Raw genomic sequence first — 25,972 nt, 5'->3', positions numbered from 1 at the left:
ATCCCCAGAGAAGCAAATGGTAATCCACTCAGTATTCTTGCCTGAAAATTCTATGGACAGAGAAGCCTGGTGGGCTACAGTCCACTGGGTCACAAAGAGAGCTTCTCTGGTGACTCAGTGGTAAAGAATCCACCTGCCAATGGAGGAGACACAGGTTCGATCCCTGATCTGGGAATATCCCAGAGTCAGGGCAACTAAGCCTGTGTGCCACCATTATTGAGCCTGTGCTCTAGAGCCAGGGAGCCACAACAATTGAGCCGACATGCCTCAATTACTGAAGCCTGCAAGCCCTAAAGCCCAGGCTCCGCAACAAGATAAGCCACTACAATGAGAAGCCCTCATACCACAACCAGAGAGTGGCCCCTTAAAACCACAACTAGAGAAAAACACACACAGCAACGAAGATCCGGCACAGCCAAAAATAAAATAATAAATAAAAAGTAAAAAGCAACAAAGGGTTGCAAAGAGTGGAACACAACTGAGCAATTAAGCACTTAAGTGCACACACTCACACACACATACCAACCCCTGAGCACACCCGAGCATGCAGTCCAGGAGAAGCAGACCAGGAGTGTTTCTACACATGGCTCTGTACCCTGGAGCCTGCAGATGGCAGCAGGACCGGAACTTACGACCTGTGCCCGGCAGTATGCTAAGCACTTTTACATACTTTATCTCAATTAATCCTTACAACTAATACTGTCATTCACATTTACAGTTGCAGAAAATAAGGCTCAGAGATGTTAAGCCACTTAAACCACACAGCTAGTCAGTGGCAGAAATGAAATCTGAACCCAAACCCCATGAAATGGTGATGGCTCCAGAGCCTACAGGGGAATCTTGGCAGGGATAGGGGAGAGCATGAGGGGGCCTCAGCTACCAAGCCCTCAACCAAGCCTCCACTGTGCTCTTTCAGCCCTAGGCCCAGCTTTCCCTGCCAAGGTGCTGGGGATAATGAATGAGATGCTCTGGTTGTCATGGAGATGCCATGGCAACGCTGCACTTTCGGGAAATACCACGGTAACTGTGGCCACTGCTCTGTTGAAAGTCACTCATGACCCCACCCCCCACTCCAAAATGCTCAGGTGCCCCCAGAATCCTCTCTAGGACCCAAAGAGAAAAGAGGCAGAAGCTACAAGGAACTTCTCAGAAACCAAGCTGTCTAGAGAGGAGGACTGGGGAGGAGGTTGAGCTCTGCCCTGGATGGACAGGTGGGCTCTGAAGTGAGACCAAGAGCCCCCTGAGCCTTTCACGGTGAAGTGCACCTAACAACCCAGCTCCCATGCACTTGCTGCCTCCATGTGCCGCAGGCCTCCCATGAAGAGCTGTATGCATCATGCTGTGTCATCCCAAACATCTGCGGGGCAGTGATGCAGTAGCTGCTAGCATCCTTGTTAAAGGTCTTTGTGCAAATCTCTCCACCTCTCTGAGTCTCAGTTTCCCCAGGGTAAAATGGGGTTTATACTACTTATCTATTTTGCAGGGCTATTGCCAAGACTAAGAGAGATGATCTGTGTAAAACTGCTCAGTGCCTGGCACATGGTGATTACAGGCTAACAAGATGATTATTCACTTAATGGATTTGGAAACTGAGACTCAAGAAGGAACTGGCCAAAGACCACATATCAAATTGATAGTGGATCCAGAAACAGGAAGAGAGGTCAGGTTTGGGCGCACACTGGAAGTTGGGAACAAGCAGATGATCCATTCTCTGTTTCCTCATTTGTTTCCTACCAAGCCCCGCCAGGTACCAAGCAGGGCACTGGGCACTGAAAGTGCAGGCCTTTGGGCTCCAAGGTCCTAGGTCTCTGGCGTGCTGCTACTGCGGGCTGAACGGAGGCCGGGACCCAGAGCCCCGCACGCTCACCCAGCCCAGATTTTATTTCCTGCCTGGGTCACTCCTGACCATGCCCCCTACCTCCTCCACACTCACAGGCACATGAATGGACAAGCAAACTTACATGGTGCTGAGATGTTCAAATGGGTCAACACGGGCCTCGGGCCACAGGCACAAGGATGGGGTGGGGAGTTGAGAAGAAGTGCGGGGAGAGCCCACAAACAGGCTCAAAAGTATGTGAATGGGCATTCAGCCTCAGGGAGGAGGAGTGGCTGCTGGCTGGGCACTGGGAGCCCCACACGCAATCCCAGGGCTGTTCCCCACAGCTGACTCGGCCCCTCCCAGCCTGTCACACCCCCAGCACAGTCACACCACCACCCATTACCCAGCCACACCCCACAGTCACTCTGCTCCACCAGCTACCCGGCCCCAGCCTGCCCCACCCACCACATGTATAGCAAAGAAAATCCTTCACATTTGCTTCCCAGCTGTGCAGGAGTTTCTCTGGCGAAATCACACCCTTGGGAGGCCGAGACCAGAAGCAAATCCCTTCCTCTGCTGGAATCTGCCGCACGCCCCACCCCCCACAGCCCCGCAGCGCCGCCTGGCTGGGGGCCAAAGGGCTGCCTATCCGTCACCCTGGAGTCCACGGCTGCCACCAAGGGACGGTCGGTAGTCTGGCTGAAGGGTCTCAGGATTGCAGAGTGTATGGCCCACCCTGCGGTGAGCACACGGGGACACGGAGGCCCAGAGAGATGAAAGGACCACCTCGGGCTGCCCTGCCAGGCCTGCCCCACCCCCACCTGCCTTGGCCCATTTTCTTATCCACAAAAAAAGCCTACACATCCTCCTCCAAGGCCAGCCTCAGCTGAGAGTTGACTCTACCAGCTCTGAATTTCAGAAGTCCTGGATGAGCTGTCCTGCCCTGTACCCCACCATGCAGGGCCAGACTAATGTGCCAGAGATGTCAGCTGCAATCAAGACTAGCACACTGGGCCCCAACTTCAACAAAAGCTTTCCAAGGCAGAAGTGATCACCCACCCATGGTAGGTACGTAAGAGTGAAGTGCCCCTGCCAATGACCTTTCCCTTTTTCAATCTGCTACAATGAACTGCCAAGCTAAACGTATTAAAGCATGAACTCCCATGTATTAGACATGATATGCCTGTACTACATGTTATTATTTACCCCTCACTACACCACTATTTGACAGATGAGGAAACCCTTCATTTGACAGATGAGGAAACCAAGGCCCAGAGCGGTCTGGGGCTTGCTAACGAGTGGTAGCTGGGAATCTCCCCAGCCCATCCATCCTTCAGCAGCACGTGCCCTCCAAGTCCACTGAGGACAGCTGACACAGGCGAGCGCCTGCACACCCCGTCCTCTGTTCCCTTCAAATGCTGCACTTTCTGTTTTTGTTTTCAAGCATCTTATGTGTCTTTTAACATCAAAAGCAGCCTCTCACGATCCTGCCTGCAAGCAGACCCACAAATCACGCATCAATCAACAAGCAAACAAACCATAAAGCACTCGTTCACTCCCCAGCTCCCAACCTGGGATCTGTTCTGGGTTCCCCGGAGGGGAATGCCCAACAAAAATCTCAAGAACCGAGACCCCCTACTTGTTGAGAATTTGTCTTTCTTCCGCAAGGCCTGAGTTGAGAGTGTACCTTTGTACCAGCTCTGAAAATAGGGTTTACTGAGCAAACAAACAAGACAGCAGGGCGGCAAAGTGGGGAGTGAGAGGGCGCAGGAGCAGCTGCCCTTTGGCCCCGCTGGAGCTCTCAGGCAAACCAAGGCGGGCAGGACCCTCACAGAGCATGCTCTTCATTAGCCCACAGAGCTCCTCAAAATAGGGCTGTCTCCACCCAACGCCCAAATCCATCTATGCAGTCAAATTCATTCCCAGCTATTTCTCTTAGTCTTGGATCACTGGCACTTGGGGGAAAGAAAAAAAAAAACCAGTAAGATATTTCTTTGCAAATATCCTAACCTCCCTCGCTGATGGCAGCCGACACTGACTGAACTCCTGGTACCCTGCCAGCCAGACGCTGGCTTCCCCTGATTCATCACACCCAATCCTCACACCCTGAGAGGTGGTGTCACTGATACGTGCACTTCACAGAGGGGAAATCTATGCTCAGAGAGGGGATGAAGCAACTGACTCAAGGTCATACAGCTGGGCAAGGGCAGAGCTAGGACTACCCCAAGCCGGCCCACTTGGAGCCCCAGCCTCTGTGCAGCTGCCCAGCACTCCACACCATTCCTAAACTAGGTCTGCAGCCCAGAACCTACCCAGGGACGGGTAGGTTCCTGCTCCCTGCAGGTGACCGGCCCCAGTTGCCTCAATGCAGGCTTATCGGCATCCCTAGCAACAGGAAAGCCTTCCTTCATGGACAGATGAGGTACCACAGGTCCCCAGAGAGGCAGGACCTCAGCCTGAGGGTCCTGACCATCCCCTGCCCCATCCCAGACAGGCAGAGACCCCACAACATGAGACAGGAAGGCTGCCTCCATGCCCCAGGCAGAGGCTTCGTGTTGAGGAAGAGGAGAGCTGGGTGGTGAGGGTCAGAAGCAGGAGATCTGAGTTAACAAGGCCAACTCGAAGGATCATGGGGACCAGCATGCCTCACAGGTCTGCTACACACCAGATACTACGGCAAGCACTGCCCAACCATGATCTCAGTTATTCGTCGTTTTCTTTCAAGGAAGTACATACGAGTTTACCGTTATCCATTCCTCCCCGTCTGCCAGCCCTGCAGGGGAGCTGGGAAACGCTGGCCAACCCCAGCCCCTGCCCACCCTCTCTTGCCCATCCCAGGTTGCCATACGATCCCTGGACAGATCCTGAGAAACATGTGTACTCAGGATGGGATGAGGGTCTCCAACTCTTGGAGGAGGAAGCAAACTCCACATGGGCCTGGAGTACCATCAGCATCCCACTGTGTCCACCGGCTCCCTCCGGGCAATACCTTTCCTTCTCTGAGCCTGTTCCTCAACTGGACAGCAAGGGGTACAGATTAGATCAGAAGTTTGTGACCTCTGGGGGTTACGGCACCCTTTGAGAATCTCATGAAGGCTGTCAGCAGACTCTCTGCAGACAGATGCCACATTCCACACAAACTCACAGAGATTGTGAACGACCCCCTCCCCAAAAGTCAAGTTAAGAACATAGAGGGATCCCTAGTGGTCCAGTGGCTAAGACTCCGTGCTCCCAATGCAGGGGGCCCAGGTTCGATCCCTGGTCAGGGAACTAGATCCCACATGCCCTAATTAAGACCTGGCACAGCCAAAACAAAGAACGAACACAGAAAGTCCGCAGCAGCCTTTTGACTCTGACAAGCCATATCCTCACCATCTAGACAGGACTGAAGCCACGAAGGTATCCTCGGAGCACCCGGGGACCTCACGACCCCAGCACCCCCAGGGCCTGTGGTAAATCTTTAACTCCCAGACCTGCTGGCCTCAGGTGGATTTGTGGACTTGCTGAGCTGTCAGGAGAAGCGCAGAGAGAAGCTGAGCCCGTCCTTTCCACCCCTCAGCCACAGTCTCCTTCTCCTCAGTCAGGAGTCTGCCAGATCGGCCCTGGGCTGTCTCCCTGGGGCAGTCCTGGTGGTGGAGATCCTTGAGGTACCCGCTTCTGGTCCTGTATGCAGACAGGACCCCCAGGGCCAGGCTTGGGGACCACTGCTGCACCCCAGGCCCCGTCCTGCGTGGGTATGAGCATGAACACACTGTGGACACACACACATCAGAAAGACCTGGGAGGACTGCACAGGAGGGAGGGCACACAAGGCCATGGTCAGACGGGGCAGGGAGGCCAGGGAGAAAAATGACAGCACCCACCAGAGCTCCAGGCAGCCGCTCAGCTCCGCTCCACTTTATGTCGCCGTGTCCTTGTAATGGCTCCCTGCTCCTCACTTAACACAGCCGCGCCTAATCCCAGAGCCAGGACAAATGGCATTACTGTCAGCCCAGTCCCCTCCCTGGGAGGGAGGGAGGGGGTGGCCCAGGGGCACCCCGCGCCACCAACCACGTTCCCGGAAGCCTCCAGGCCTCCCCCATACTGCATCCCTTGCCAGAGGCCACCAATCCCTACCCTCGTGAACCTCAGGAAGAGGATGCCTCGTCTGACTCCGTCCCACGCCAGGGGACCCTACAGCAGGCAGGGACCCCGCGCCCTCACCCCCGCCCTGAGAGAGGTGGCTTCCACAGAAGAGGAGAAAGTATGTCCCTGACCCTATGCCGATGGCCCTCACGTTCCTTTCAAGGGTGGCAGCCCGGAGTGGATGAGCCCTTGCCGTCAGCAAGGGTAACTGGGCTCTGACTGCAGCTCTGCCTGACTTCCTATGTGATCAAAGCAGGGCCCGTCCCCCAATCCAAATCGCAGTTTCCCCACCTGTCCTGAGACGAAGAGGAAGCAGGACTGATAGCCCCTACAGGGCCAGTAGGTGGTCAAAGCGCCTCATTTTGGCCCCCACCCCAGCTGCCAGGCCCTTGTCACTGCCCCCACCAACCCCAACAGAGGAGAAAGAAGGGTAACTGCCAGAGTGCAGAGGCTCTAGAGCGGAAAAGGGCCTTAACAAAGCCCAGAGAGGAGAAGCAATTGGGCCATGGTCACATAGGCAGCTGGACAAGGGCCAGGCTAGCCTGGGTTTGCTCTTCAGCTGCAAACATGTAAGAGCATACACCTGCGAACGTATCTGCCTTTTTAGAGGATGCCAAGGAGAGCACGAGAGGCCAGGATTTCGGGCTCCAAGAGTAGCAGTTGGGCGCGGAGGAGGGGGGGGGTGGTGCGGCGTTAATGACATGTTTGAACGTATAGGGTCCGGGGATCGACACTGCTGACTGTCCAAGGCTACTCACATCACACCACAAGGGTGGCCCAGGCTCCTGCCAGCCCGCAGTGATCCCAGGAACTCCTGCAGGGATTAGCAGCCTTGGCCACCTCATAACAAGTCACCTGTGGCTCAGCGGTAGTGATGGGGAGACTGACCTAGAGGCACAAAAGCCTGGGGGATGCTGAGAAGCCTCCGGGCCCCGTGGCCAGAGTGGAGGGAAGCCAGGAGCTCTGGGGTCAACAAAGAGGAAAGGAAAGCCTGAGGCACTTGGAGCCCCAGAAGCCCCCTAATCTCCTGGAGGCCTGGTGGGTACCAGCCAGGCCTGCTGATACCAAGGAGGCTTCATCAGGACCCGCATGAAAGCACCCTCGTCCCTCCAGACTCGCTGGGGCTTGTCACCGCGACAGGAGTCTGCTGCCAACATGCCTCCCCTCCCGGGTGAGGGCTCGGATGCTCACTCGGAGGCGCAGCTGGCAGGGGAAGGGGCAGCAGGTGGGGGAGGGGGAGGGCCTTGCTCTCTCTGGATCACAGACAGCTAGAGAGCCGAGACAGAGTAAACAGCATCGGGCAGGTGACTACTTATCCAAGGCCCCTTTTAAAGAGGCCAAGGGGCCCTGGGTGAGGCTCTACAAAGTACCCTGCAGGTGTCCACACACCCCCAAGGCTCGGGGGCTGATTCCTGGGGTCCGGAGACTGGTGTTCTAGTCCTCCACTGAGCCAGGACGAGGCATCCAGGCAGCAGGTGCCCGCTCTCCGGTGCTGGCGGGCACCTACCTGGCACCAGGAGTCTCACTGCAGCACCTGAATGCTCCTCTCAGTCTGCCTCTAAGTGCCTCCCTCGCCTCACCCTAGGCCCAGCCTCCCACTAACCTGCCAATGAGCCCAGCCAAGCACTCCCTCCTTGCTGTGTTCACCAGTAAAATGGAATGGTGCCAGATGACTCCATGGGCCAACCTAACCCCAAGCTGGACAATTCTGCAGGGAGCATAACCGACCTCCCCTCTCAGCCCCAGAAACGGGCACAGTGGCGCCCACTCCCGCCATCCAGAAGCCCATCAGGCACCATGCTCCAGGCAGAAAGCATGGTATAACATCTCTATGTAACCGTGTGCTCTGCCCTTTCCTAAATGCTTGGCCTCTGCTTCATCAAGCCCCCATTTCACGAATGTGGAAAATGAGGCTCACGGGAGTAAAGCAACTGGCTCAAGCTTCCAGTCGGGAAGTGCTAAGCTGAGATTCGAACCAGGGCCTGGCTGTAATCCTACATTCCACGGGATCCGCCAGATAACCCAGAACTCACTACGGCTCAGAAGATGCTACTGGGTCTTTGCACCTCCCACGTCTTTGAGGGTGCAATGCTGAGGCTAATGCAAAAGGCGGGCTGCCAGAGGTGGCGGGAGCAGAGGCAGGCATGGGAAGCCTGTGTGGGTGCTGAGCATCTGCAGACTGACCAGCCTCCGGCCTGGCCAGCTGTCCACTACTGTGGCCACAAAGTCCTCGTCACCACCAGCACACCACCGCCACCACTGTGCCATTTTTAAATCATCACACAAATGCAAAGCTTTTTCACAGATGCTGCTTTGGCATCACATGACAAGCTTCTAAGATCATGGCAGGGATTTCTTCCCTCTTTCTGCTATGAGGAAAGTGGGGTTCCTGGAGGAAGAGTGACTTCCCAAGTACACAGTGAGGCAACGTTTGGCAGTGAACTTGAAGCCCACACCCTCTGCCTCAGGTCTGGAGCTCTGTCTACTCCTCCATGCCCTTTTCAGTTCAACCAGCACTGATGGGCCTATTTTTTGACCATGCTGCATGACTTGTGAGATCTCAGTTTCCCGATGAGGGACTGAACTTGGGCCATGGCACTGAAACCACTAACTCCTAACCACTAGACCGCCAAGGAGCTCCCACTAACGAACGTTTCTGAGAGCTCATTCTGTGCAGGTATTCAGTTCAGTTCAGTCACTCAGTCGTGTCCAACTCTTTGCGACCCCATGGACTGCAGTACGCCAGGCCTCCCTGTCCATCTCCAATTCCTGGAGCTTACTCAAACTCATGTCCATTGAGTCGGTGTTACACCCACCCTTCACGTTATCTCATTTAACCATCAACACAGCTTCACAAACTACTGCCACTGTTCTCATTTCACAGACACTGCAGTTCAGAAACATGGCGTATCTTCCCCGGTTCACCATTTTAGAATGGGGCAGAGAGGAGATTCAACCGGAGGTCAGCCTGGCTCTGAGGCCTGCCTTGGAATCTCTGTGCTCGCTCTGGGACCAGAGGGGAAAGGAGAGCAGACACACTCAAACAGCATGTGTGCCTGCAGGTTATGGTGAGATTAGGATAACAGGAAGACAAACAAAGCTCCTGGAGAGCCCAGAAGATGCAGGCTGTTACAAACATCCAGGCAGGAGGCCAGGAGTCTGAGCAAGGGACATGGGAACAGAGGGAGGTGACAGATGGGAGGGAGGCGGCCTTGTGAGACCTTGGTCAAGTGCCTTGCTTTCTCTGGATCTCAATTTACCCAGCTGTTAAGAAAAGTCCCTGGAATATCTCCAGAGCCCTCTCCACCTCGAAAAACTCTTGGACCCTGGGAAAACAAGCAATGCCTGGTGACAGCCTGGCTGCCAGCCACGGGGGAATCTGAAATGTCCTTGGCTGTCCTGGCACGAGTCAACTGCTGGGTAACAGGCTTGCAAAAGCACAGGGCTCGGTCAGCATGCCTGGGCACCACTGAAGTGTGGGTCCTAAGGGGGCCACATTCCACCCATTGTCAACCCCTCCATGGCTCCAGTGGAGTAAGCAGCCGGGCTGGACCCAGACCAGGAACCGAGGTCACATCCAAGTGCCCAGTGGAATGTCACTCCAGGCCTGCCCTGCCCTGATCCTGTCCAGACAACCTGAGGACACTCAACGTCACCCACCCCTCAAAGCCCCACACTCACATTCCCTAAGGTCAGCCACTGGGATGTAGAGACAAGGGGTTCTGTAGGAGATCTTAGGGAAAATGACCACCTCCATTCCCACAGGACGTGCGCAAGGCAGAAGCTGCCCACGCCACGTCAGTGAAGACCACCAGTTAAAGGAAGGGCGGATAGTCCATCGGGGTGGCCCTCAGTTGTCACTCCTGCAGGTGGACGGGGGTCAGCCAAACTCACAGCTGCCTCCTCAGAGCACGTGTGAACCAGTCTCCTGCTCTACAGCCTGCCATGGCTCCCACCACCTGCGGGCAAAGCCCCTTAACCTGACCCACTGCACAGCCACTGTTACTAACAGCCTCTGTTCACTGCCGGTGGTGTGCGCCGAGGCCGTGGCTGTGTGCGTTTTCTCATTTAACCCTCACAGAAACTCTGATGCAGGATGCAGGTACTATGGTTGGCCTGTTTCCACAGATGAGAAAACTGAGGCTCAGAGAGGTTACGCCAGTGGCCCAGAGTCTCACAGCCAGGTGGCAGAACAAGGACTCACATCCACACTGGACTTTAAGCCAGGTTCTTAACCTCTGCGTTCGGCCTACTCAAGTGCTCCCTGCCACCCTCAGAACCCTGGGGCCAGCTTAACACTTCCATATGCCTGAGGGGAAACCAAAGCACAGAGAAAAACCTCTCTCTGTTGGTAACCAAGGCAGGGAAAGGCCTGAGGCCTCCGGCTTCCTCTTTGAGGACTCCCCCAACGCCACCCACCCCAGGAGGAACCCCCACCCAAGGAAACACACCAGGCAGAAAGGCCAGGACCACCGCCAAGACAATGAGCCCTCAGAATCTGCCTTCTTCCTCTGTCCAGAAGGAAGGGGGAGAAAGGAGCAGGTTTACAAAGAAAGAAAAAGAACATGAAAGGCCCAGGAAATGCTGCTCTTACAGACAGGTTCTCAAGAGTCTGGAAGGTCCTCCAGGGCACCCCCACACCCCTCCAACAACAGGAACACCCAGGACAAACCTCTACCCATGCGTCTCCCCTCCCCCAGGTATGCCCCTAACTAGCATATCTGATCTGAAATCTCCATTTCTCTCCCTAAACCTGCCATCCTGCAGCCTTTCCTATCTCCATAAATGTCCTTCCAGTCCCTCAGACCAGAAACCTTGCCACTGACACTTTCTTCCTCCCACGCCCCCCATCTGATCCATCCTGAGAAACCCATTCGGAGTCCGACCCCTTGCCACGCTGAGCTGTACTGCCACCTGTGTGACCGCCACACCTCGCTCCCTCCCGGCCTGGCTGTGTCCTGCTTCCACCCTCCTGACTTCTCCCCGCCCGCAAACGTGAGTCAGCCCTGGGCCCCGGCCCCTCAGCAGCTTCCCCTTAACTCAGACTCAACAGCAAAGTCCTCCCCGGCCCGCGCTGGCCGCCTCTCCTCCTAGGGCCACTCTCACTCTGCCCCTCCCCACGCCAGTCTTCTGCTCCTCGAGCACATCCCAAACCCTCTTGCCGCGAAGCCTTGTGCAGCTGCGCCCTCTGCCTGGAATGCTCTTCCCCACACACCCTGTGGCTCCCTAGCTCCCTCCTGGAGTCTCCCGTCCCCTCACCAGAGATTTTCCATGACCCCCACCCCAAACACAGCAGAGCCACTCACTCAACACAGCTTTGTTTTTGTGGCAGGCACTCTGGCCACCTGACTAATAGCCACTATTCATCAGTTTGTTGACTCTCTCTCACCACTAGAATGTCACCCCCAAGTCCAAAATAGGGACCTGGTCTGTTTGTTCACTGCTGTGCCCAGAAAAGTGCCCGGGACAAAGTAGATGCTCAATAAAAATGTGTTGGCGGGAGGACTATGGCTGCCCTCATCTGAGCATCTTTGGTTTCTTCAGCCCCAAGGAGACCAGGAGAGCCTGGAGGTGAAGTGAGACTCTGCCTGTACCAGCTGGAATCTTGACAGTTGTCACATGGGCAGTCCTGGAACAAGTAACGCCATGAACCTGAACAGGGCTTACACTGGTCCCTATCTGATGCCTGTGCCCACTCTTCTGGCTACTTCTGGGTCTGACAGCTGAGCCCATGGGGCAGCTCCCATCCCAGCGGGAACATGGACTGGGCTGCAGCTGGGCTCCCCCCGCCAGCCCGCCAGTGCTGCCGGGGTCTGGCATCTGACAAAGGCTACCCTAGGCCCCCAGCCAGGGGAGGTGGAGGAGGGAGGCCCAGTGCCACGCCTGCCCTTCTCCTGTTGTCAGTAGGAGGACCGTCAGAAGGAAGCTTTGTTCTCAGAATAAAGAGCAAGAAGCCCAGTGCCAGGCGGAAACGGGCACAGAGGCAGCTGGCCCATTGGAGACAGTTTAAGGAAAAATGAAAAAAAATGGGATGGAGGATGTCTGAGGGGTAATTTGCACACCCAACCAGTTTCATGCCTCCAGGGTGGCTATGACGATGGTGGCTTCGCTTTTCCAGGCCAAGCCTCGAGGTTGTCACAGACAACCAGACGACTGTCCCAGCTCGGGGCGGGGTGGGGGGGGGGGGAGGTACGCAGGGGGGCCTGGCACTGACCCTGAGGAGAGAGGTGAGGATGGAGGAGTGGATCCTCGCCTGAGAGTCAGAAGACCTGGGTCCAAGCCTGGCTTTCCACATAACCACATGAGACACGTGGGAGGGAGGGGACGTCCCTCCCTCCGCGTACCTCGACGTACCCACCTGTAAATGACTTCTGCCGGCCCGTGCTTGAAGCCTCAGCCTGTCTGCCACCAGACCACCCAGCAAGGCGCCTCTGAGCCTGTGGCCAGGTCACTGGCAGCCCAGGACAGTCCTCCAACCTTCTTGGGCACAGGCCCTGCCCACTGGGACCCGGGCTTCCAGCCTGCCTCCTCCCCTGCCATCAGGGCCCTCCTCTCCCGAGCTGTCACCTGAGCAGTGTTAAATCCCTCTGGGCCTGGCCCAGACTCTGACACCTGCCCAGATCCCCCCATCAACCTCTCCCAGGATGGTGCTCCAGATACTTTCAGTCACAACCACCAGAGTGTTAGTGCACACTAACCCAGCGTGTTAGTGCACAAAAGGTGAAAAAGCAGCCCAGAGAGGGAAAGGGGCACGAGATGTCACATAGCACAAACATACCCAGAGGTCCACCCTTCCAGCCCTGGGCTCCCTAAGCCAAGATAGGGTCTTCAAGGCATGTCTACAGAGCCTCGCATCTAAATCCTCTAGGAGGGGGACACTATACTCTGGACTGAAAGACTCAAAGATGAGGGTCAGAAATCTGCATGCTTTTTACTTTAAAAAAAAAAAAAAGCTTCCCAGATTTTTCTTATACCCAGAACAATTGTGACCTCTCAGCTAAGACCTCTTCCAAGAGGGGACATCTTAGCTGGTCTCCAGGGAAAGTTAGGATTTCCATTAAAATAGTAAAATAAGCCTTACACAGATAGATAGCTGAACAAAGAAGCTGGGGGTTAAAGCACATTCTCTAGGAGAAGAATAAAGCAGAGAAAGGCCTGAAGGAGGGAAAACCCAGTCCAGTAAACACTTGAACTGACTCTCCCCCACCATCTCCCATCTCCCCAGGATGCAGAGGTTTGCACTTGATGCCATCCAAAGGCTGCTGATCCCAGCCTCCCTCTGCCCCGAAGCTCCTCCAAGCCCTGGGGGAGAGTGGAAGGTGGAGACAGCTGCAGGGGAAATGTCCCTCTCATTGCTTATACTGCAGCATGGGGATGACTCTCTGAGTGACTGTTTATCCCCAGCTTAAGAAGCTGCCGGGGTCAGTGGCTAAGCAGTCACAGCTTATCTGGGAGGAGGATTCTCAGGCCACGGGGCAGGCTGATCCAGAGGCTTCCATTAAATGGAATCTTCACAGCTGGTGAGGCTCAGCAATGCCCCGCCTTCGTTCATAAAGGAAACACTTATTATGCTCCTGCTGTGTATGCAGTCCTGAGCTTGAGCACAGTGCTTGAAGGGACAGAGAGAGGTGTCAGCTACCCCCCACCACCCTCAAAGAGCCCACAAAGCTGACAGACAGGGCACCATACCACAGCACAGGAGAGCGAGCCAGCCGTGCCTACAAGACAGGGTCGAAAACTCAGATGCCTAGGAGGCTAGAAAGACTGTGCAAGTGTGCCAAGTGGCTTGGGAGGGATGGGGCGAAGTGGAGCTTACGTGCTGCATCTCCAGTAGTGGCCACTGGAGAAATAGGCTCAAAGTTTTACAATCTTCTCATTTTTGAAGTAAAGCCAGAAGTTGAGATCTTACGTAAAATCTCCTGTTGGCAACTAGCTCAATATTTGGTGTGGGCCAAGTAAAATCTGCCCCTGGGGTGGATGTGGCCTGCCAGTCTGCGGCCTCTGTTTTCTTACAGAGAACAGAATGCAAAGCTCAGAAGAGGCAGCTCCCTGTAGCCGAGATACCAGGGAAGGCTTCCTGGGAGAGGAGGCCTGGCGCTGGGCTGCAGGAACGGGTAGGTCACTCCTGGGGAGGGAGTCATGGTGGGGTGGGGGGCAGGTGGCGTACCAATTCAAGCCATAAGGACCATGGGTCAAGGGCACCACCCGCCAGCCTATAGCCTGCCTATCCCCCTAAAAAGGAATCCTGGTCTCCATCCCCAAAGCAGGCACAGAGGCATCATCTCTGTCTGTCCCCAGGTGGCCGCAGGAGGGGCCACTTGCCCAGCAAACCTCCTAACTAAACCAGTCGGTGGCAGAATAGCACGGGTTCGATTTCATCCCTGGAGCTTGAGGAACAGGTCAGCTAATGTAACAGCCCCACGGTGGGGAAGGGAGAGGAAGAGACAATGGAGGACAAAATGAGGCTGAGAATCCCGTCCTGCCTGGCCAGGCCCCACTGGTTACATAATCCTGCCTCAAGGCACCAGTGAGGGCCTGGGCTGGGGAGACCCAGGATGCAGAAGGTTCCCCCGCCTCCCCCTGCCCACTGCTGCTTTTCAACTGTGCCCCGCAGCTCCTGAAAAGCCCAACAGAGCTGTGGGTGGAGACTAAGACCCCAAGATAAGGCACTTAACAGGATCACACAGCAAATTAGCAGCAAAGCTGAAACTGATAATAACAGCAAACTTTAACCAAGTGGTTACTTTGTGCCAGGCAGAGCACAAATCCTTTACACATATTATCTTTATCTTATATAAAAAGTCCACAACACCTGTAGATAACTACTCTCATTTTTCCCACTTTACAGATGGGGGAATTGAAGCACAGGCATACTAACTTACCCAAGGTGAGGCCAGAGCTGGCTCAGAGGAGGAGCCAGTTTTCAGAACCCAACAGTGGCCTCCAAGACCACACAACGAACCATGAAACTACACTGCCATCAGGCTACTTTCTGCGAGAACCATACTGGCTTTCAGCTGCCTTCTCTCAAGCCCTCAGGGCATGCATGCAGCCCCTTGCCCTCCTGTCAGCACTTTGGGGGCCACTGAGTCCTCTGACAACCTGATGAAACCTACAGATTCTCCCTGCAGAAAAATAATCCACAGAAATGCCTACAAAACATTGCAGGAGATTTGAGGGGCTCATACAGCCCTGAGCTGGGGAGCAAAGCGGATCCAAAGCATGGAATACTCCAAAGTTGGGGGGAAGTGGAGGAAGGGGATTCCCCGAGGCTCTCTGAGCCCCTCATCTCTGAACTTGGAGCCCAGATGGACAGCCACGTTAGTCCACAGGCGTGGGCACGCATTAGGGCCCAGGGCCTAGTCATTTCTTCAGGGCTGGGAGAAGAGAATGAATCACGATATACAATAGCCCCCGCCTCTGCACCCACTGGGAGTGACTCACAGCTCCCAGCTGCTAGGCAGACGGTGCACAGCTGGGCCCCAGCATCTGGACGGGGGTGGCATCGCCAAGCTTACCACCATGCTTCCCCACCCTGAGAGTCACCATTCAGTGGGTCACCTGTCTACAGGTTAGACCTGGCCTTGCCCAGGCTCTAGCGGCTCTGTTTCCAAGAGGGGACCCTCCACAGTCTCCACTGGGCTCCAGGCCAGCTGGTGCCATGGGAGCAAGAGGTGACGACAACTGCCCCTTACAAGGTACTGCAAGACCCGGAGTCCCGTCCCAAGTCTCCCGCTGCCTCACTGTGCAAGCTCAGGCAGCACCCCCACTTGTCAGAGCCTCAGTTTCACCAACTATAAAGTGGGAAGACGAATGTATCAAGTCCTACCCAGCGCCACAGCCCCGAGTCTATAAACAGCAGCACCGGACAAATTTCACAGAGCCTTGGGATCCTGCTTTCAGGAAGTTACATAAACATCCTTCAGAGAAACAAAAGTCAAACCTAAAGACTTTTTTTTTCTTCCTGTAAGGATATCAAGAAGCCCTTTTTATAGTCTGACTTCCCCCATTCTACTTCCATTGTTTCAAATATCCTCTCAGGACCTAGAAAATACATTTGGTTTCCGTCTGGGGTCTGGGCTTCTTGATGTTCTTCCCCTTGGATGCCGCCCCACCCTCCTTGGCAGCTTTCTCCTCCGGACACACCCTTCTCTACCCCCAGCCCAGCACTGGTCTGGGCCAGCCTGAGGGCTATGGCTACCCAGCCTGCCAAAGGAGGGGTGGGGGGCAGGGACAGTTTTCAGGAAACAAAGCCTCCCCTGGTCAGAACAGAGAGCGCTGCAGGTCTGGTCCCAATCGTGACACGGTGGGTGGCCCTGTGTGGGTCCCTGCTCCCCACTGAGAGATGAAGGGTTTCCTATACTGTGTCAGGGATGCTCCTGCACTGCACCCAAAGACACGGAGGCAGATGAGAACAGCAGGGCGCACACTGGGCTCTCTGATCACAACTCCCCAAACCCTCCCGCTAAAACCAGAGGAGACCCAGGTTTTTTCTCTCTGATTTTATTTCTTGCTCTAGCTGTGGGGCCTGGAACTCAGCTCAGCGCCTCTTTGAGCCTCAAATGGCCCATCCATGAGACAGGGAGAATGACAGTGTCTGTAGTGGAGGCCATGATTTGGAGGCTTGAGCCCTAACCAACCCCACACAATCCCATCACCCCTCCTCAGTAAAGCCTGACTTACTCCTATGATAGAATGCAGCTCTATAAAGCCTGCTACACAAACACACCAAAACAATCCTCCATAGCCTCTCTTCCAAGGAGATCACGCTTCTAAGGCCCCCACAATAAAATTCCTAGACTTCTACCACCTATGGCTATGTGCCCTCAGTATTTTCATCTGTAAAATGGGGCCAATAATGATGCCAACCTTATAAGATTACTCTGGGGATTACTCCAGAGATTACATGGATGTGCCTAGCAAGCATTGACAAGCTCTCCACAAATGTGAGTGGCAATTATACGATCACCATCATTAAAATGACTGAGACACTTTAAAACCATTGGACTGGTAACAGCTAAGGCCCCATGGCCCTCTTGGACCACATCGGGTCACTGTGACCACACATGCATGCATGTGCCCCCGACCCCAGGACACACCCTTCTCTGCAGCAGGAACCACTCTCTGCCCCCAGTGCTAGAACACAGTCAGCCAGCCTATTCCTGGCACCCATCCTTGCCACCCACAGAGTCTGCCACCTGCAAGTCCCCCAACCTCCCAAGTGGCCCTGGCACTGTCTCCTGTAAGCATGTTGGGGTTCTCTTGAACCCTATCACTGTGGCACAAGACTGTTTCCCAGGCAGAGGAAGCTGTTACAAGATGGAGACTCTCTGAAGTCAGGCTAGAGAGAAACTGGGCTTTCCTCTGGGTCCCCTGTATTTGCTGGTGTCTGTATATGTTCAGAGCCCAGAGAAGCATTAATTTTTTTTTTTTTTTAACCCAACCAAGTACTTTTGGAAGGTGAGCATGCATCGAAATCACCTGAGAAACTTACATTGTTGGATTCCCCCCTCCCTAACTCATCAGTTTCAGATTCAGTAAGTCTGGGGTGGGGCTGGATAATTTGCATTTCTAATAAGTTCCCAGGTAATGCTGATGCCAATGGTCCAGAAACCAACTTTGAGAACCACTGACTTAACATGCAGGTGAATAAGGGAGAGCGTCTGTGAACAGGTGATGCTAACAGTCCTGTAAACACACGAGCAGGAGCTGCCGGGGTAAGGGCAGGAGAAAGGGGACCTGGGCAGACGGTGCAGCCAGAGAGAAGGCCCTGTAAGGACGACTTTCATTTCGCCTCACCTGGCCTCTGCCTGGGCAGGCAGCATAAACCAGAGGTGGCTGCGTAATAACCACAGCAAACCTCTACCAACCGCCACCCCAGACCTGCCCTGACAGGCCCATCCTTGGCCGGCCCACAAGTGAAGAGAATCCATGCTACGCCTCACGGAGCCAGACCTCTCAGGTCTCCACCACTTCTCAGCAAGGAGCAGCAGGATTCTGCTCCATACCTCCAGACACATCCCCTTCCATCTTGGCCAGCTCAGACTGCTTCCGCATTTCCAGTGCCTCATGCAAGTCAGCTTCATCTGACCGGAGCAGTTCCCTCAGAAACCACCAGACAGCAAGGACAGACCTGCCAAGTTTGAACCTCTCCAGGCCAAGTCATCCACCTCGCTGGGCCTCAGTCACCACATCTGCTAAAGGGGGGTGATAACAGTGCCCACCTCCTTCTGTTGTTGGGAGAATGAAAATGGGGTCCTTGGTCATTAACTACATCATCAGCTACGGTAACCATATCTATTCTGGCCTGGGCTTGCAGCTAAGCATCCTCCTTGTGTTTTCTTTCTAAATGCCATGAGATGAGGACAGTCATCCCCTTTGTACAGATGAGAACCTACAACAGCTCGCCCAGAGTCCCACCAAGTAGGAAGTGGCCCCGCAGAGATGTGAACCCAGCTTATCCTGCTCCAGAGCCTGGTTCCCAGCCTCTTCTCAATGCGTGTCCCCATCAGCCCACCCTGAGATCCAGCCCAGGTCACCTCTCCCTGCCACCATCCTCTCCCCCTTCCTGGGGCACAGGGAGGCTGGGCGGGAGGCCTACAGAGGTTGCAGCCTCCACAGCTGCCCACAGTCTAGGGTATGGGCCCCTGGTCTTGAGGGCAGTCAGGAGGCCTGCCAGCTGGGCCAATCCATCTGGCACAAGTTTCAGGTACCACTCAACAGGCCACCAAGGAGGAGGCTGGAACTACAGAACTTGAGCATCTCAACCATGAAAGAAGAGAAGAATGGGTTTCCCTGGTGGCTCAGCGATAAGGAATCCACCTGCCAATGCAGGAGACACAGGTTCGATCCCCTGAGAAGATCCCATATGTCACTGAGCAACTAAAGCCCATGCACCACAACTACTGAGCCTGTGTTCTAGAGCCCGGGAACTGCAATTACTGAGTCCCCTAGATGCAAGCACTGAGGCCCTCGTGCCTGTGCTCCGTAACAAGAGAAGCCATCACAATGAGAAGTCCACACACCACAACCAGAGAGGAGCCCCCACTCTCCATAACTACAGAAAAGCCTGTGCAGCAATGAAGACCCAGGACAGTACAAAATAAAATTAGTTTTAAAAAAAAGGAAAATCAGATGTAACCGAGAGAGTGAGATCCTGCGAGGCTTCCAGAATGAGACGGGCAGCTGCCATGCCCCATGCAAATTGCCCTCTCTCTCCAGTCTCAGTTTCCTCACCCATACAAGCCTCAAGTCATTAGACAGAGAGCTTAGAAACCCCAGAGATTCTTCCCTTCATCTCTGGAAAGAGAGATCACCTCACAATAATTATGATAACCATTGTTATCTCTGAACAGCTCCCACTTACTGGGCTCTGACACTGGGTCAGGCACAGATCTACACCATCTCCCCGCAAAACAGGACTATTACTATCCTCATTCTGCAGTTGAGGAAAACCATGCCCAGAGAGATTTACATAACGTGATCTATATTCCACAGCTAACAATGACAGAGTTGGGACGTGAACCTGGGACTTCTGACTCCACTGTGCAAAGCTGTCCAAATCCACTGGGGCAGAAAGGGGCTGCCTGCAGCTACTGCCTCCAGAGCATGGAGCCTGGAGGAGAGGAGACATGTCCTTAAGGAGCCAGAATGCAAAACCAGGTGTATGAAGGTCCCTGTAGAGGCCCAGATAACAGACTGTGCATGGAAAGCAGGGAGCAGGCAGTGCCAGCTCTGTGGATTTAGAAAGAGGTTCTGCTGGAGCTGGGTACTGGCTGGGGAGGGACTCTGGGGTGGGTGAGCGGAAGTGACTGGGGAGCATCGTCCTCTCTGTGAGCAGAGATGTGGAGACAGGAAGGGACTGAGCACACAGGGAGGGAAAGGGGACAGTTTCTTTGTGAGGGTTAGGGGGATTGGGAGATAGGGCACTGTGGTCACACAGCAAGCCACCCACCTCCCATGCCTGGCCCTCAAATAAGTGTTCATTTGCAGTGCACATTTAAAATTAGACTAATCCAATCTGTATCAACAAATAAAACAAGCAGGAATAAAAAGGTGCAGGAGGCAACTGGACACAAACTTTTCTTCATGAGATAAGAGCATTAGGCTGTGTGTGTGTGCGCTCAGTCATGTCTGACTCTTTTGTGACCCCAGGGACTGTGCCCGCCAGGCTCCTCTGTCCATGGGATTATCCAGGCAAGAATACTGGAGTGAGTTGCCATGCCCTCCTCCAGGGGATCTTCCCGACCCAGGGACCGAACCCAAATCTCTGCATCTCCTGCATTGCAAGCAGATTCTTTACCGCTCGCTGAGCCATTGGGGACCTCTATAATCCCTCTGGTGACAGACTGACTCTACCCCCAACACCACACAGTCCAAAGCACCCCCATCCACCCCTTCTTCCAAGCTCCCAACATCCAAGCTGAAGCTGACAGAGCTTTGTGACAGCCCCACAGTCAGAAGAAAGTACCTTGGCTGGTGAGCCCTGAGACTGGGAGACTCTACTCTAACCTCTAATGAGGGGAAGGAGGCAGATACCCCTGGCCCCCTCCAACACACATCTCACCCCATCCAATTCCTCACTTTCAAACCAACCCCTAACTGAGTCAGCCTGATTCATGATTCAGCCTTATTTCCTCATATTTGAGGAAAGACAGACTGAACCCATTTCACAGACTGAGAAAGGAAGGCAGAAGGTTCCAGGTCTATGTGAAACCACAGGCCCTGGCAATTCAGGCTTTGGTGGCTGATCTAGATAGAAATCCTGAGGGGCCTCCGAAAGGGCAGCTGGGCTGAGGGTTTCCATGGGGCAAGGGCTCTCCCAGGCAGAGCGCCGCAGAGGAACTTCTAGACATGCACAGAAGGGGCAGTTCTGAAAAGCAATGAGAAAAATGAAGTGGAAGTGGGTCAAGCACACCCTAAACGCTGAGATTCTCGGGTGAAAAGGGAACTGAGAGAAGTCACCCAGGCCTGACCGTCCTGGCACACGCTCTCTGCACCCTCTCCAGATTCTCCGCGTGCTGTCAGCAATGGGACCTTGCCGTCTTCCCAGGCAGTTTATGCCCGTTAGCGTCACTGTCACCCTTGCTGCTGTCTCTGCCTTTGAGAGCCACACAGGACAAGATTATGCCCTCTGCCCAGAGACAGCCCTGAAGGGAATTGAAAGCAGTGACACGGCCACTTATGGGTCCTTCCCCAACCTTAGGCCACTTGTGATGATGCCATCCCCAAGGCACCTACCAAGGCCTGTAGCCTCGCCCTCCTTCCCTCTCAGTCCATCCTGTGGCCTGAGTCAGACTCTGGTCAACTTTCTGCTGGACCACAATTAGCATCATCTCTGAGCTGGTCTCAACCCTGCCACTCTTGCCACTATCTCCAGCCAAATGACCCCCAAGAGAAGCAGCACAAGAGGGCAGAAACAGTTCAAACCTGGGCTCAGTCACAGGTCTGCAAGTGACTCAACCCCTCTGAGCCTCCATTTCCTCATCTGAAGATGGGGTGGGGTTGGGGGTAAGCAGCAAGCAGCTACTTTGCAGGGTATTGTGAGATTTCAATGAAGCGTCTGTAAGGAGCCTGGCACAAGACACAGTAACAGGCACCAACTCAAGGAGCTGCTTACAACCCTCTGTCCTCTCCACCAGCCACAGAATAAAATCCAAACTCCTGAGCAGGATACTGCAAGCTCCCCATAACCTGATCTTGCCTCCCACTGCCCCCCTTCCCGCTGCCTGCACCCTCACAAGCACTTCCTCCCCCAGGAAGCCCTGTCGACATTAATAACCAGAAGAGCTTTTCCCCTCCACTGACCTTCCAAAGCCCATCTATCACTGATCACATCCTGCCTCTTCGCCATCACTTGATCCTTGCCTTCCCTCCCCCATCAGATTAGCAGACTCTCCAGTCAGAAAGCAGCAGCACCTCACCCCATTTCATTTCCCAGTCACCCCCATCCACATTTTCCATACATATTTAACAAATTACCCGAACGTTCCATTTCAAGTAAAGAATGTCCAAGTTCTCCAAACACTCCAGATATTTCAAGCCATATCCTAAACCAAATCCCAAGCCAGCAGAAGTCTGCCCGGTCTCCAGGGGCTTACAGGCCTGTTTTTGACCTCAAAGTTTGCAAGACGGGTCACGCAGGTCCACAGCCCAGGGCAGAGAAAGCTCTGCGAAAACCAGAGTCCATTCCTAAGTGTCCCACATGCAGGGTTTCTCAGTTGCCCCTAGGTCAACCCCCAGCCTATGATTTCATACCTTTAACTGCATCCTCAACTTGTGATTGTAAAACTGTCTTTGCATACCCCTGTGGCTGGAGATTCACCATCCATCTTTTCATTCTTGCTGGCTTCTCCTCCCTTCACCTGTTGATTCTCTTGTTCTGATCATGACAAGGAGAATCTGACCACACACCAAGGGTCATTCCCATCCCTCAGGACTCTTTTCAATCCCCCACATTTCTGAGTGCCCTTAAAGTCTAGCTAAGTAGTCAAATTTCCCCTCTTGGTCCTACAAACTGGCAATGAACTGTCAGTCCAAGAGGACCCCCTCCTCTCAGGGTCCAGGAAAAGCCTATTGACACTGCAAATCCCAGACTCAGTGCTGGAACAGCCCTTGGAGCAGTTAGAACAGTAATGCACAAACTTTCCTCTCCCCAAAACTTTATTCATTATCTACTCCCACTCTATTGTTTTAATATGTCGTTTACTAACCAGCAATTTGTTTTCTATTTTTAAATAAATTTCTCAAGGTCCCTACTCAGAGCCTGATCCATAGTCATGGAATGGTACCGCCACTAGAAGACTGGGCTAGCACAGAGCACTTATGCAAGTCAAAGTCTAGGCCACCCCACATTGATTCCTGGGCTATTTACTGAGGGCCTACAGTGTCCTCTAGGCTCAGAAACCCATGCAGTTTCCATGAGGATTCTGCAATCGAGACATGGGCTCAAAGTCCACCCTTCATGACTATCCTCAAGGACCCTTGGGGTTGGGGCTCCAAAACAGCCCACCACCTTTGCAATGAGGACCCTGCCAATGAGTCACACCAGAGGACACCTTGAACGTAAGTCCCTTGGCCATAGGTTTCTCATCACCCCCAAGGGCTCCACTCCTGGCCCTACCTCTGCCCCTTGCTGATCTGAAAGTGACCTGGTCCGAATGGAGTTGGAAAGCTCTTCGGTCCCCTGGGTGCTGAGAAGAGACAGCCGCCAGCTGTCCCCGGCCAGAGCCGGGTAGAACACCTCCCTGCACCACCCGCACGACAAGCGAGTTGCTGCCATGGTCCCAGCCAGCAACAGAACTTGGACCATTATCCAGCGCCAGGCCCAGGCTCCAGCGCTAGGCTCCAGCCCCCCACAATAATAAGAACCAAGGCAGGAGCAACACCTGGGGGTAAGGGAAAGGCTGAGGGTGTCCTGATAATTTCAAAGGAAAAGGAGATCAGTCACAGCAGGATCTTATAGAGCCCGGTAGTTGAGACTCAGGCTGGGGGAGGGGAGTCAAATCCAAGCTCCACTGCTTCTCACCTGTGTAACCTTCCCAATTTCTGTGCCTCAATTTGCCCCTCTGTAAAATGTTGCTGATAGTCACATGGTAGAATTAAACGAGATGGAGTATATAATGCAATTAGCCCAGGGCCCGGCGTATAGTACACATAGGACACATACTTGTTGAATGTAAGCATGCTTCTGCTTACGAAGGTACCCCAGGTTCTCATTTCATTCTTATCCTGGCCCGTTCTTACACTTTGCCCATTCTACAGGTGAGAAAATTGAGGCTAGGGGAGGGTAAGGAATCAGCCCAAGCTTACACAGCTGGGCTGTGTGACAGGCACTCGGATCAATCTGAACCTCAAACCAGGGAAAATAATGCCCAGGCCATTCCAAATGCTCTGGGCGGGTGGGTACAGCACGGGGGTGTGATGGTGGGGCTCTATATCCCCTGGGCTTGGCATGGCTCCTCGCTGACCCACCGGAGCCTGAGTCTGGGAAAGAGCCAGGAGGCCAGTCCCCAATTTTCCAGTTTGTCCCAGAGCCCTCGCATCCACATACGCCCCCTTCTTACCTCGTCCCAGGTTGTTAAAGGGCAGCGTTCAAAGCGGGGGTGTCCTTGCTCCCGAGAACCTGAGGGAGGAGGGGAGTTCAGAGACCAGACGGATCACTACCCAGGGAAAACCGGTCCGGCTGCCTTACCCTTCCGAAACGGGGACCCGGCCTCTAACCCCCTCCCTCGCCAGACAAAAGTTTCCCCTGTTCGGGAGTGGGGAGGGGGAGGGGGCATTCCTCGTGAGTGACATTATCCGTGACCTACAGCTGCCGCGCTGCCCTCGCCCGCACCCCGGCCTGCCCCTGGCCCCCGCGCGGTCCCCGACCCCTTTGTCCTCCCACCCCCGCGCGCGGGGCCCCGCGGACGCTGCGAGCCCGGCCGGCGCCCGCCCGCACCAAACTTGAGCCGGCAGCCACTCGGGCCCCGCGCGGCCTGCACGCCCGGCTCGACTCGGGCCCCGCCGGCTCGGAGACAGGGGACTGGCCGGCCCCGGCCCTCCCAGCCTCTTACCTGCCTCGGCTAGGGCGCCACCCGGGGGAGGGGGCGCTCCCGGCGAGCCGCCGGACGCCTGGGTCCCCCGGGCCGAGCGCGCGCCGCGGGGCTCTGGCCCGGGCCGGGGTTAACCCCCTCGCGGCCGCCTCCCGCCGCTCCCACCCTCGCTCCACGCCGCCGCCGCCGCCGCCGCCCCGCCTTCCGCAGGCTCTCCACCCCCAGGCCCTCCCTCCCGGTGCCCAGCCCCCAGTCCCGGCCCCCGGCAGTGCGCTGGGGCACCGCTCAGCCAACCCCCTCATCCCGCGGTGGGAGGTGGGGGGGTCTCCCTGGAGACTGGAAGTTGGGGCGCGCCACCTCGCCCCCGCGCGGGCCCGCGGAGCACAGAGGGGTGAACCCGCGCGCCAAGGGACCCCCCCCCACCTGCCTCCCCTTACACCCTCCGGCCCCAGCGCCTACCTCCCCCAATCTCGGCGGTGGAGGCGGGTTTCGATCCCCTGGTGGAGCGTGGGTGCCGGCCGGAGATCGGCGCCGGAGGCCCGAGCGGCCGGCGGGCGTGCTGCGAGCACCCCGGGGCGGGGGCCGGGGCGGGACTGGGCGCTGCTATCGGGGCTGGATTTCTCGGCTTCCACCCGGATTCTCCCTCGGCTCTCCCGGCCGATTCGGTGCTGCTCGGCGACCACGTGACGCGGGCTGCCTTTGACCCCAGTCTCGGAGCGGGTAGGGGGCGGGGGCGGGGGCGGGAGGGGGTGTCAGATGCGGGACCCACGAGGGCCCGAGGCGGCTGCCGGGAGTCCCGGAGGCGGTGACCTCGAGGAAACAAAGCCTGAGTGAAGCCAACAAGTTATTCGGGGTCAAGGAGGGAACAGCACTGGGGGGTCGGAGAGGCTGCAGAGAGACCGAGGGAGACAAAGACCCGCGCCCGCTATGCTTCCAAGGGCCCTGGGAGCGGCCCGCCGGGCCCGAGGGGGCCTCGTGGCTCTGCCGCCACTAGGCTTGTGACAGCCCTCCAGGGCCTCCTCTGACGGCTCCCCAACAACCAGGTGTCCGCTGGAGTGGACCCCTCCTGCGTGCGCAGTTCTTCCCCGCACCCCCTACCCCTTTGCCCTTACTCTCGAAAACCCCTTTATTCCCTTTACCGTGATTATCTTGTTCATTTACTGGTTTCATTGTTTACTAGAATGTCATCTCCCCCAACAAGTTGTTCCCAGCTGAATTCCCAGCGCCTGGCACGTAACAGGCAGATGAAGAGATGGATGACATTGTGCAAATCTCTTCTCCCACTGAGCCTCAGTTTCCCACCTCCGGTGTTATTTCAAGGATCTCAAGGACCCTGTGAATTAGGCAGGATTACAGTGGTCATCCTCATTAAATAGATGAGAACCTTGAGGCCCAGAAAGACAAAATGATTTCTGGGAGTCTCTTAAGTGGCTGAGAGCTGGAGCCTGCACACAGATGTGTTTGTTCCAGGTAGGGCTTTTTGCCATCCATG

The 25,972-nt window shown here is 55.3% G+C and overlaps 1 protein-coding gene across 7 annotated transcripts in view; it reads right to left on the bottom strand.

Moving 5' to 3' along the window:
• The window catches only part of NDST1 (N-deacetylase and N-sulfotransferase 1), an 84,505-nt gene extending 59,357 nt beyond the window's left edge, over positions 1–25,148 (bottom strand). For 2 of the 7 annotated variants that reach the window (XM_055558633.1, XM_055558682.1), the window contains exons 1-2: positions 24,940–25,148; positions 24,010–24,068 (exon numbers count right to left, since the gene is read on the bottom strand). The gene's annotated coding sequence lies outside the window, so the exon portion shown is untranslated. Of the gene's footprint in view, positions 1–5,682; positions 5,773–23,066; positions 23,859–24,009; positions 24,069–24,501; positions 24,630–24,939 lie in introns of those variants that run through there. The other 5 variants (XM_055558654.1, XM_055558665.1, XM_055558644.1 and 2 more) reach the window with 5 other exon arrangements.
• Positions 25,149–25,972: the final 824 nt, after the last annotated feature.

This window comes from Bubalus kerabau, chromosome 1, assembly GCF_029407905.1.
Source record: "Bubalus kerabau isolate K-KA32 ecotype Philippines breed swamp buffalo chromosome 1, PCC_UOA_SB_1v2, whole genome shotgun sequence".
NCBI classification, from domain to species: domain Eukaryota; kingdom Metazoa; phylum Chordata; class Mammalia; order Artiodactyla; family Bovidae; genus Bubalus; species Bubalus kerabau.
The sequence above is the reverse complement of the archived record's forward strand: the minus strand, read 5'-3'. Positions and strand labels throughout refer to the sequence as shown.